Raw genomic sequence first — 14,066 nt, forward strand, 5'->3', positions numbered from 1 at the left:
TACTTTTGCATATTTAAGTTCAATCCAAACCATTTAGTTCTGAAAGAGCAAAATGACGATGTTAAAGATCAACTCCACATGAGGGAACTAAAAATGAGGTCTAAATGAAGGAAAATGTGAAATCAACCCTAAATTTAGAAACATTTTTTTCTCTCCCTTGCATTAGTTGTGATTACCTGGACATCTGTCACCTTTCCTACATAAAAATGTCAACACATATATACAACATATTCCACACTCACCCAACCATGTAAGCAGCTTGCTGAATCTGACCGTATTCATTGTTTGCTTCAAGATTCCCCAAAGGAAAGTCAGGATGAAAGGGATTTATGTCTACAACTCTCTGACTTATTTTATTAAGTCAAGAAAAATTAATTAAAATTCTTAAGTAATGTTTCTTTTTAGCTAAGTGTGTTTATCCTAGTGAAGGAGCTGGAATAAAACCTGGCTTGTTTTGTTTTCTTTTGTCTTCCTTGAGGTTTATGCCATTCAGGGCTATAGATGCACCTGCACAATCAGTAAAATGCCAGCATGACTACACTTAAGTATGTCTCCAGAGTAACAACAGGAAGGTGACATCTCTGATATTCTGATGGTGAAAGCAGAGCAAGTAAGACAAAAAGAAGTTGGGAGAACAAACAGCCATAGAATACTGGAGGCCCAATCAGGTGTTTTGCTCCCAGTACCCCAGAGTGAATCTCTTTAATAAACTGACATATTGCATACCCACTCAAAAGAGGAGCCCAGAACAGATGGAAAATCAGGTGACATCTTTCTGGAGGCCCCACTCTGTTTGGATATAATGGGGCATTCTCAAATACTTTAATGTAATGCCTGTATTCACCTTCACATTTTTTTTTTTTTGCCTTTTTCTTCATTTCTAGATCACTGATCACTGTTTAGGGATGATGAGTGGTTTGTATTATTTCCAGGAAGACAGTGATTTTTCCCAAATCATCTTGCCCCCTTCATGACCAATCCAAATCCACCTATTTTGCATGTTGGCATAGGTACTTACAGCAAAAGGGTTCTATCACCCAGAATCCTGTTACTGGTCTTAGCAAAGCACAGTAGTCATTATATCACCAAAGATGAATGTGAGACCTTCCAATACCTTAAGGTATACACTGAATCAACTTAAAAAAATTTTAATAAGTTCATGTTAATTTTCCTTATATTTAAAAGTAGGTTATTTAATATCAATAACAGCAAGCTGTTCTTGTACATTTATCTATTTGCCAAAGGCTATAGGATTATTTCCTATAACCCTTACAACAAATCCCTGAGGTAAATTTTTTCAGTTTTTATGGATGAGGAAAATGAGGCAAACTTATTTGCTTAAGCCTATGTAGCTATTAAGTCATTATAACATGATTTAAACACACCTCACTATGATTCCAAAACTGTGCTTTTAACCATGATTTTATACAGCTTCAGGTACAGAATTATTTGGAAAATAAATACATATACACAAAGACAAGTAACTATAACCTGAGCCTATTATAAAAACTCCCCAAGGAATAGTCAGGGCCATATTTAAGTTAAAGATCCACTAAAAGACTGCTTTGAGGGAAAAAGAAACGAAGTAATCTGTAGCCTGCTTCTATTGGCACAAACAAGACTATGAAGCAGTTCCCTGGTCATTGAACACTCCAGGAAGCTGGTATAAACCAATTTTAACCATTTTTTGAATGCTCTGTTTTAAACAAGTACTAACAATAAGGAATAACCAAGAAATAAAGTGGGTGCCTCTTACAAAAACCTACCTATAATTTATAATTACATTAAACCCAAGTGAGGAGTCATCCCATGTGACGCCCTGCACTCACCTGTATGAGATCAGAACATCCCCAAACCAGAATGTATTCACATACTTCAAAATTCCTCCTTAGAGTGCCTGCGAGGCTCAGTCAATTAAGTGTCCAACTCTTGATTTCAGCTCAGGACATGATCTCACATTTTGTGGGTTTGAGCCCCGCATCAGGTTCTGTGCTGACAATGCAGAGCCTGCATGGAATCCTCTCTCTCTGCTCCTCCCCCACTGGCATGAGCTCTCTTTCTCTATCTCAAAAAAAATAAACATTTTAAAAAATTCCTGGAGCACCTGGGTGGCTCAGTTGGTTGAAAGTTTAACTTTGACACAGGTCATGATCACATGGTGAGTTCAAGCCCCATATTGGGCTCAGTGGTGTCAGTGCAGAGCCTGCTTCAGATCCTCTGTCCCCCTCTCTCTCTGCCCCCTGCCCCACTGGCACTCTCTCAAAAATAAATAAAATATTTAAAAGAATAAAAAAAAAAATAATTCCCCCTTAGTTAAAAAGCAAGAAGGGGAGGGGCACGTGGGTGTGTCAGTTAACCCACTGACTCCTAGTTTCAGCTCAGGTCATGGCCTGAGAGATTCTCTCTCTCTCTGTTACTCCCTCTCTGCCTCTCCCCCACTCATATTCTCTCTAAATAAATAAATAAATAAATAAATAAATAAATAAACAAACAAACAAACTTAAAAAAAAATAAGGGGGAAAAAGAAGTTTGAGTCTTAGGAAAGTCATTTAGCTTCAAACAGATACACATCAAGACAGCTGGCAGGATCAGGTCACACAGTGAGGACACCTATGTTGTTATGCTCAACTTGAACGAGGCAACTGGACTCAAAGTCCAAACTTCTGAGATTCCATGAAATTGTAGGTATTAATAACCTACATCAGTATTCGTGGGCTCCCTTCTTCTTTGAGCACATGGCTGTATTACACCTCCTAGAGCCCTGCATTTGCTATGAGACTAGCTCTAGCTAAGAGAATATGCATAGAGGAAATCTACACTCTATCTACTTCCAGGCTCTCTGACTGCCATGCTGTTTCCCACTCTTTCTTCTCGGGTCTACTACCCAGGTAGAGAACCTAAGGCAAGATTCTGAAGCCCCTACACGATGGTGAAGTGACTTGACAGAAACAGCTTGGGTATCTGAGTAACTTCATGGAGCATAATGAGCCCCCCACCCACAAACCACATTGTAGTGTGATGTGAGTAATAACTAAATGTGTGATATATTAAACTGTTGAAATTTAGGGATTAGTTTGTTATAATCTTTACACAAACTTGACTAATCAGTGTGTGTCTCTGTCTACACATGGGCAATATGGATATTAATTAATCAAACATTTCATTTACCTCAAGTAAAAGGTGTTCAGACTTCTTTTTTGTTGCCAGAATGTGAAGTGGCCATGGTAATAGCCACAGTAATGTTTGGCAGCTAGACTTTAAAAACTGTCAAAATACTGCCTACCCCTTTGGAAAAAACACAAGAAACGTGCCCAGAGAAACAAACTCTCTGAAGTCTGAAGAGAGATCTCTCTGCAGACTTATCTTGCTTAATGTGTGAGATAAGTACATTTCACACATGAGAGAACTGAGACTTAGTGTACCTCACCCAGAATCATCCAGCCTACGTCTGCCTGCTTAATTTCAAATCCTATGTTCTCAAGCATTAAACTCCTTGTGGGCAAAAAACAGGCTTAATTTTTTTAGTTCCCCTAATACAATTCTATGCCACTGACATTTTCAACTCACTGAGTTACAGTCTCATGTAATAATGTGTACAAATAGATCAGTAAATGTATTTGACAAGAAGATACACAAAGGCAGTTGGCAACAAGAATCGGGCTGTATGAGGGTGGAAGGGAGGGGGAATTTGGAGTATGAAGAAAAATAACTGTTTTCAGAAAGGAGTTACCAAGAAAAAAATTACATTTAATGGGTTCTTTTAAGGGTTCATTCCTTAGGTATATTGTATTATAACTTAGTGGTAATATAACACAGTAATCAAATACTTACAGATACAACGAAAGAGAAAAAAATGAGAAATTTCTTTCTCTGTGACATTTAAATGGATGGAGTTGAAGACGAATACTAGGGGAAAAAAAGACCTAATATTAGCATTTATTCATAGAAAAATTTTGAAATGCTAATATTAGAGATAAATACTTCCATATTTCACCACAATGAATTAATAATTTGCTTTGTAGCACACTGCAAAAAGACAAAAACCTAACAAATTAGAGACTTTTGAATTTTCTAAAGATGGCTTTATGTCCCTGGAAGTAGAGAAGCTAATAGAGTCACTGTTTCCACAGACAGAGATTGATTCAGAATGTTCAATGAATAAAACTATACCTTGTAACAGACACCTGCAGCTTCTCCAATTCAGAAGAGCAAGTGAGGTAAAGGAAAAACAAGAAATAAATAAAATGAGTTAGAAAGCTCAAAGGACATGATTCCATAAAGAATTAATAAAGTTAGACTGTGCATTTCAAAGACACAATCAAGTTCAGAATGAAGAGCAGACTATCATATGTTCTACCCATATTTTCAAAGCACTGAAAATAGAAATCCATTCTTTGAAAATCACTAAATCAGAAATAAAATTTTACTTCTAAAATGGAAATTATCAGTTGGTATGTGATCTGGAATATTAGGGAAATGAACCACAGTATTAGTAGTAATACAGTAGTGAGAGTAATGCCATCACTTATTATAAAAATCACTGATGCTCACCTCATTGTTATAACAAGAAATTTATGAGTTAATCAGAAAAAGATTACTAACTGATTTATTCAGAATAAAAAATAAAAACAAAATGCTGATGCCTGGTACAAAGATTAATGGAACATGATAGGGAGTGAAGGCAAATCCATGCTTATAGAATCAGCTAATATGTATGAAAAGAGGCAAGAATATGCAATGGGGAAATATACAGTCCACAAATGGTGCTGAGAGAACTGAACACCTATGTGCACAAGAAGGAAACTGGAACACTTTCTTACATCAAACACAAAAGTAAATACAAAATGGATTAAACACCTAATCGTGAGATCTGAAACCTTAAAACTCCTAAAAGAGTATATATATGCAATGATTTCCTTGACATCATCTGTCACAACATTTTTCCGGTTATGTACCCTCAAGCAAGGCAAACAAAAGCAAAAAGGAACTATTGGGACTATATCAAAGTAACAATCTTTTGCACAACAAATGAAACCATCAACAAACCTAAAAGGCACTCTACTGAACGGGAGAAGATATTTGCAAATGGCTTATCCAGTAATTTAATATTCCAAATATAAAGAACTTCTATAACTCAACACCAAAAACAAACAAACAAACAAATTCTATTTATAAATGGGCAGAGAGGGACATCTGGGTGGCTCAGTCAGTTAAGCATCGGACTTCAGCTCAGGTCATGATCTTATGGTCCATGAGTTCAAGCCCCATATTGGGCTCTGTGCTGACAGCTCAGTCTGGAGCCTGCTTCAGATTCTGTGTCTCCCTCTCCCTCTGCCCCTCCCCTGCTCTGTCTGTCTGTCTGTCTCTCTCTCTCTCTCTCTCTCTCTCTCTCTCTCAAAAAATAAACATTAAAAAAAATTTTATATGGGCAGAGTACCTGAACGGACATTCTTCCAAAGGAGATATATAGATGACCAACAGACACCTCAACAATGCTCAATGTCACTTGTCATCAGAGAAATGCAAATAAAAACCACAATGTAGTATCACCTCCCACCTGACAGAATGGCAAAAATTTAAAAGACAAGAAATAACAAGTATTGGCAAGGATGTAGACAAAAAGAAAACCGGGTATACTGCTCATGGAAATGTAAACTGGTGCAGTCACTGTGGAAACCAGCATGGAGGTTCCTCAAAAGATTAAGAAAACAGAAATATCATAGAATCCAAAAATTCTACCACTGCTGAGTATTTATCCAAAGAAAATGACAACACTGATTTGAAAAGATATATGCCTGTATCTACTGCAGCAATATTTACAATAGCCAAAATATGGAAATAACCCAAGTGTCCAGCAATAGATGAGTGGATAAATAAGATGTAGTATACACACAGACACACACACATGCACGCACACTATGGAGAATTATTCGGCCATCAAAAGGGATGAGATCTTGCCATTTGCAAAAACATGGATGACCTAGAGAATATTATATTAAATTAAATAAGTTGTTTAGAGAAATATAAACACTGTATGACTTCACAGATACATGGAATTGCAGAAATAGACTCATAAAAACAGAGAACAAAGTGGTAGTTGCCAGTGAAGAAGTGGCAACATGTGTGGTTGCTGGTGGGTAGGTAGTGGGGGTGGTTCATGGGCAAAATGGGTAAAGGGGAGAGAAAGATATAGGCTTCCTGTTGTGGAACAAATACATCACAGGAATAAAAGGCACAGAATAGGGAATACAGTCAATGGTACTGCAATAGTGTTGTAGAGTGACAGATTGTAGCTACATGTGTGGTGAGCAGAGCAGTATAATGTATAGAATTGTTGAATCATTATGTTTTATACCTGAAACTAATGTAATGTTGTGTGTCAACTATATGGAAGTTTTTGTTGTTGTTGCTATTTTTTAAGGAGAAGCCAATTTTCTAGATGTACCACAGAGAAAGTGAACATTGGAGTCACAACAAAAATGTCAGCATCCCTTCAATTAAGTATTGGTAGTAGTATAGACACCACACAGGGAAACGTGGTATTATTTAACTAAACAACAAAGATATATATGTTTTAAGGTAGAAATTGCATTTTTGTGAGTTTATCCTACAGATACACTAGCTTCTACTGAAAGGTGTGTTCAAGGAAGTTCATGGAGCATTGTTTATAACAACCAAAAAGCATAATGGAGAATTTATGTATTAATATGTAAAACCTCTGAGATATTAAGTCAAAAAAAGATACAGAAGAGCATATGTATCATACTACCATTAACGAGACAAATAAAATTATATATAAGCTTATATATTCTTCTCCCTCTTATTTTTTTTCAGAAATGTATAAAGTCTCTGAAAGAGTATACAAACTACTAACACCTTTCAACTCTAAGGAGAACTACACTACTCAGCTTAGTAGGAAGATTTATGACTATATATTTTCTGTAGTTTTTGAATTTTACCCATGTGAATGTACTGTTCTCTGATCAAAAGTAAAATAATTAGGGACACCTCAGTGGCTTAGTCACTTAAACGTCCAACTCTTGATTTCTGCTCAGGTCATGATCTCATGGTTGGTGAGTTTGAGCCCCACACTGGGCTCCACACTGACAACACAGAGCCTGGTTGGGATTCTCTCTCTCCCTCTCTCTCTGTCCCTCCTCCGCTCTCTTTTTCTTGAGCATGCACTCTCTCTTTCTCTCTCTCAAAATAAACTCTAAAAAAATAATTAAAATTACAAAACATTTCTTTTTTTTTAATGTTTATTTTTGAGAGAGGGAGAGACAGCATGAGCAAGAAAGGGGCAGAGAGAGGGAGGCAGAATCTGAAGCAGGCTCCAGGGTCTGAGCTGTCAGCACAGAGCCTGATGCAGGGCTCAAACTCACAAACCCAGAGATCATGACCTGAGCTGAAGTTGGATGCTTAACCAACTGAGCTACCCAGGCACACCCCCCTCCCGCCAAATTTCTAATATAGGTAGCATGCATTTTAAGTCACAAAAAAAATTATAAAACAATGCAAGACAATTATGCATTTCTGCTTCCAGCTATGACAGAATAACTGATAAGAGATGAGTTCTCCAACAGAAAACACTTCTAAAACTGGATAAAATACATAAGGACAATATTTTCAGACAGCAGAAAACAGATCAGTCTAGGACTGCAATCCCTGAGGAGAGGCAAAAAGGTAAATCCCATCAAAGTCCATCTTACTAAGGATATTTTCTTTAACATGACATAGAGAGATGAAGTCAAGCAGAACAGAACAGTTATGTTAAGCTGAGGAGGTAGAGAGCAGGTTTCAGGGCAGGTGACATGAGCTGACATGACTCAAATGTTAGTCCTAGATGGTAGAACCTTAGCAAGCAAAGATTTATGCAAAGAAAAATTCCCAGAAGTCTAAGTTAGAATTCTCCCCAAGTCTGTGGTTGAGATCTGGGCCATACCTTTGCAGGATGAAAACACCTGAGGCTTACCTGATAGCAAATGTAATGGGGTTGAAAGAACAGAGATACCAGCAGTCAAGGAGTGCTAGAGGAAAGACAATGCTGGACATCACTGGAGTTCAGGCCCTATAAGAGTAGAAGACCTCATTAATAAATACTTTACTAGCACTTGTAGAGGCCACCTGGGGAAGGAAATGACTGCATTATACAAGTAAACTGAGTCCTATGACCCCAACAAAGCCTAAAACAAAGGCTCAAGCAAACATATAGATTTGCGCTAATGAAGCATTGAACCATGTTCAGAGTGAATGGCCAATAATTCAACATTATGCCAAAATAAAAATCAATGTTCTTCTGAAGAAAATAACAGAATGCAGACAGTTTACAACATACTAGCCAAAATTTCCTATAATCAGTAAAAAAATCACAAAACAAAAAATTGTGACACATGGACAAGCAAAAAATAAAACCCTAAAGTAGCCCAGGTATTCGGCCTAACAAAAACTTTAAAACAACTATTATAACTATGTTCAAAGAATTAAAGATATGCTCAAAGAATTAAAGGAAATATGATCTTAATGAGTAAACAGAGAGGGAACATAAGCAGATAAAAAGACCAAATGGATGTTCAGGAACTGTCAACTACAAATGAAATAAAAAAGTTAGTGGATGGGCATCATAGCTGATTGGAGATAGCAGCAAAGAAAGTGACAACCTACAACAGATTTAAACTAATAATTCAATCTAGGAAGTGAACAGGAGAAAAAGCAAGAGAATGAACTGAGCTTCAAGGGGAGGCAGGACAATATCAAATAATTTTCCATAAATATAATTGCAATCCTAAAAGTAAAAGAGAATAAGATTAGCCAATTAAAAAATCTGAAGGAACACTGAGTGAAAACTCCTCAAATCTGATTAAAAATACTGGGTTAGAGATCCAAGAAGCTTAGCAAATCCCAAGGAGTGTAAATATAAAGAAAAGTGTGTTCAGGAACTTTGAAGTCAAACAGGAGAAGTTAAAAAATAAAGTTAAAAATAAAATATGAAGAGCGTCCGGAGAAAGATACACATTATATATAGAAGAACAAGAATAAGAATGGCCACAGGCTTTTTGGGAAACAATGGAGACAAGACATAAAAAGACAATGACATAGCATCTTAAAACTATAGAAAGGAAAAAAAAAAACCTATTAATCCAGGATTCTATATCCAACAAAAATACCTTCAAAGATCAGAATGGAATAAAGATATTTATAAATCAACAAAAGCTGAAAATATTAATCACCAGCAGACCTGCCCTGCAGAGTTTGCAAGAAATGCAACAGGCTGAAGGCAAATGAAACCAGAGAGTAATTTACATCTACAATAAACAGTAAGAAACACTAAAAACGCTAAATAAAGTCGTAAATTTATATTAGTATGTTGTCTTTCTTCTTTGAATTTCCTTAGAAAACCACCAAACATTCAAAGAAAAAATAATGATACTATTAGGTGCACTTTAAAAAAATACTTTGAAAGATTCAGCAATAATGATACAAAGAAAGAGGAATAAGTAACCTGAGTCATGTTATTAAAGATTATTACATTTGTTAAATGTTAGGTGTCAATTATGAAGAGGTACAATATTGACTATAAATAAACTCTAATGAGCTAAAGGTACCTATTTTTAACCCTGCAGCCATCAATAGAGAGGGGGGGTATAATTAAAAGGCAATTAAGAATAAAATAACATGGCACACTTAAAAATACTACATTTACCCAAAAAGGGCAGGAAAGAATCAAGAGAGAAGCAAAAAAGTAAGAGACAAATTGGGAAAAAAATTTCATACCTGATATTTAGTAGGACTTATTCAACAAATTCAAACAATGAGAGGCTGCATTGCTGAAGCCTTAAGAAATGCAAACATTAATAAGACACGCTTTCTGACTTCAAAAATCGTATTTATAGATTATATAATAATTACATGTGAGAAGTACAATCAAAGTTATAGTTGCCACTGAGCACTTCCTATATACTAGTGATTCTACTACATGCTTCACAATCCTCACATGCTTCACAATTCCTCATAATCCATAATGTAGTTGCTCTTAGCCCCATTTTGTAGATGACAGTTGGATGTAAGCCTCATCAGAGCAATGACAATATATATCTATCTTTGCATTATCAATGCCTGACCCTTTGCACGGCATCTAATAGGTCGATAAACAGCCATCAAAAGAATGAATGAATTCCAAAGGACAAGATAATTTTCCCAAAGTCATGCAGAGACTACAAGTGGGAGGCAGATCAACTTGAGTTCAAAGTCCTTTGTATTAACAATTAGGATCCCAAAAGACAATAACCTGGATAAGAATACATCCTGTTTACCCATGCAGTGCCAGGTTATACCTATTATCCCAATGTGATTATAAATAGGGTCCCCATTCACTTTTTAAAAATAGGTAAGTTTTATGGTTACTCTAAGATTTCAGAGCTGAATGAGAGCTCTTCTTTGAGATGATGAGAAACCCTTCAAGAGATGATCATTAAAATCAACTTTTTGAAAGGTGAATGGTATTTGCTAGACACAAAGAAGATAAGGCTTAAGAGGTGAAAAGACTTCTGTGACTTAAAATATGACATATGAAGATGTAAACAGTTGTGAGGTTTGATACTACAAAAAATCTTGAAATAAAAATTATTTTTCACAGAAGTTCACAAATGATGGGGACAGCAAGCTTTCTAAATGATTGGAAACAAAAACAAACAGGGGCGCCTGGGTGGCTCTGTCAGTTGAGCATCTGACTTCAGCTCAGGTCAATCTCACAGCTATGGAATTCGAGCCCCGGATCAGGGCATTCTGTCTCTGTCAAAAATAAATAAACATTAAAAAAATTATTTTTGAACAAACAAAAACAATGACAAATGACAACACTACATGTCACTGAGCTGAAGTAGAGGAACTGGAACATTCCTTTTTTGTTTCAACTTGTGTTTAAGTCTTAAAAGACAGACTTAATAGCATTGTTTTGTAAATCACCTTCATTTTGAAGGTGAAGATAAAAAAAGACTCAATGGATTCAAATGGGTACAACTGAGTTAAACTAAACCAAAGTGATTTTCAATTAGGTGAAATAGAATTCAGTTTCACTAAAAAAGAAAAAGGAAAGCAAAAGAAGTCCTTAACTCAAATACACGGCAAACAGAAACCCCCCCCCGCCGCAAAAAGGAAGAGATGTCTATGTGTGCTTTTAAAGAATATTCAACAAATTGAATGGTTACTATCAATATGATCATTAGCTATACCTTTTGAGTGTTCACTATGTACCCTGTTAGACAACTTACATAAATCATCTAATCCTCCTAAAAATCTCCTAATATCAGTATTCTAATCTCCTTATTATTTATAGATGTAAAAGACAAAGCTCATTAGAATCCTAACAGTCTTTAATGGTAGAAAAGGCATCTATTTTTGCATGTACCTAATTCCAAGCATCTCTCACTACTGCCTCCAGGTCTCATTGCACCAATCATAATCCTTAATTTACTGTGAATGGGAAAAATAGAAGTGAAAAAGAAAAAACTTCCTCGTATCTCCCTAACTCTGAGGGATAGTTCTGTATGTCAAATAAACGGTCTTGGCACACTGCAAAGAAAATGCTGAAGGAGATGTAAAAATGCAAAACGCTGTTAAGTTCATCTCACTAACCAGGAAATGATTGATGCTTGGAGAAAATAATGGTTTACAAATATGAATAGAATATACTCTGCCTAGAGCACAGGTTTATGGTACAGTATTAAAGCGAAGTAAACATGAGCAGAGAACACTGGACAGACAACTGTGAGATTTGTTTGCTATTAGATTATAACCTTCCATACCAGAATTTTTTTCTCCAAAATACAAAAGTACTTTCTTCCCCTATAGGATGTAAAACTAAACCAGAAAAATCATCTAAGAACAGTCAGTGAAGTCACTTTACTCATAAGTGAAAGTTCAGGTTTACACTTGTATGTTTTATGACAATTTGTATTAAACCTTCAACCAAGAATACAAATGTTTCCTGACTCTCCACCTAGAAGTCTATGAGGGCATATTATTTCTAAGATTTTCTTTTAGGATATTGGTATTTCAATTTTGGGAACACTTCCTTCTACTCCATTTTATTTCAGCTTGAATAAATTAGACAATTATTTAGTGCTTTTTTTATTTAGTACAAGTTGAGCACTTGTCCATAGCACTCTTTGCTAAGCCAAAATTTTAAAACAGAACAAAGAGACTAATATTTAATTTTTCAGAGCCTTCAGGTTTAACTTGTAGGTTCCAGGACATGGAGCTAAGAAACCTGTCAGGGCTGGTAGGGAAAGGCAACAAAGTACAAATAATTGTTGCCTAAGAAATAGTTCAGATAGATAAATAGATAAGGAAAGTGTAAAAAGGCCTGTAAGGATAAATAATTTTTTTCCAGGAAAATTCCCCTCAATCTATCAGTATGTGGAATACTGAGAATTTGTGAATTAAAATTTTTTTTGTTCTTCTAAACCTCTTCCAAAAGTGGAATGTATATAAAAAAGTTACTTGAGAATGACAACAATCCATTGATCCTACATAGTATCAATTTATTCAGATCAAGAAATATGGCTGTATTATTTGTTCTCAAATTACAAAAAATGTTTTTCATATGGAATATGTAATAGCCCAGAATAAAGCAAAAAATCAGTTAAATTATGTTGCAAGTTTCCAACACTAATCCTCAATAAAGATTTTAGAAATCTACCTGCTTTCATTATGTCCCTGAGTTCTCTCTTGAACGTCTTCAATAAACTGACAAACTTTCTCCTACATGAAGTCCTACATTTTCAATACCAGAGTGCCATACTTATATTTAAAATTTAATAATGATAAGCCCTAACAACAACGTATGATGTATTTCAAGTAAACTTCAAGATTAAGAATTGATTTAATCCAGCTGTAGTTTCAAAAAGAAATCAAGAGACAGTCAACAAAGATGATGACATAAGAGACTCCTGAACTCCCCTCCTCCCACAAATGCACTGAAAGTAGGGCTACACATGAACAAACTTTCTCTGAGAGAGGGTTCAAATAAATAAAATCCCTGAAAACATATAACCTACAAAGGCTGAATTATCAAAAAATAGAATATATGAACAGACCAATTACTACTAAGGAGATCGAATAAGTAATTCAAAAACTTCCCAATAAAAAGTTCAAGACCAGAATACTTCACCTATGAATTTTATCAGATACTTGAAGAACTAATATTAATTCACCCCAAACTCTTTCAAAAATAGAAGAAAAGGGAACATATCTTAACTCATTTTACAAGGCATTACTCTGAAAGCAGTCAGACAAGGACACTATAAGAAAACTACAGACCATATTCCCAATCAATACAAAAATTCTCAACAAAATACTATCAACAAAACTCAGTAATACATTAAAAGGATCATACACCATAGTCAAGTGTGATTCATTCAAGGGATGCAAGGATGATTGAACATTTGCAAATCAATAATGGAATACACCACATTAACAAAATGAAGTATTAAAATAATATGATCATTTGAATAAATGTAGAAAAATCATTTGACAAAATTCAACATGCTTACATGATAAAAACTCTCAAGAGACTGCCTACACATGGACTGTGCCTCAACATTATGAATCCATACATGACAAGCCCACAATTAATACCATACTCAATGGTCAAATGCTGAAAGCTTTCACTCCAAGTTCAGGAACAAGACAAGGGTCTTATTTAACATAGTACTAGAAGTCCTAAATGGAGCAATTAGGCAAGAAGAAGTATATATCCAAATCAGAAAGAAAGAAATAAAGCTGACTCTATTTTCATGGACATACTGTATTTGGAAAACCTAAAAATTTCACCACAAAACTGTTAGACCTAAAAAACAATTTCAGTAAAGTTTCAGATACAAAAATATACAAAAATTAGTTATATTTCTGTACACCAACAACTACCAGAAACAGAAATTAAGAAGACAATTCCATTTATAATGGCACTGAAAAAACAAAGTTCTTGTGAATTAATTTTACCAAGATAGTAAAAGATTTGTACACTGAAAACTCTAAAACTGATTAAAGAAATTGAAGGTGGCATAAGT

At 35.3% G+C, this 14,066-nt stretch overlaps 1 protein-coding gene across 6 annotated transcripts in view; it reads right to left on the minus strand.

Annotated features, from left to right (window-relative positions):
* PDE4D (phosphodiesterase 4D) overlaps window positions 1-14,066 on the minus strand; it is a 1,455,129-nt gene that overhangs the window by 1,325,908 nt on the left and 115,155 nt on the right. For 3 of the 6 annotated variants that reach the window (XM_045040038.1, XM_045040052.1, XM_045040058.1), the window contains one exon: window positions 7,973-8,068. The exons of the other annotated variants lie outside the window; for them this stretch is intronic. The gene's annotated coding sequence lies outside the window, so the exon portion shown is untranslated. The remainder of the gene's footprint in view (window positions 1-7,972; window positions 8,069-14,066) is intronic. 6 annotated transcript variants of the gene reach the window in all.

Source organism: Felis catus, chromosome A1, assembly GCF_018350175.1.
Source record: "Felis catus isolate Fca126 chromosome A1, F.catus_Fca126_mat1.0, whole genome shotgun sequence".
NCBI classification, from domain to species: Eukaryota; Metazoa; Chordata; class Mammalia; order Carnivora; family Felidae; genus Felis; species Felis catus.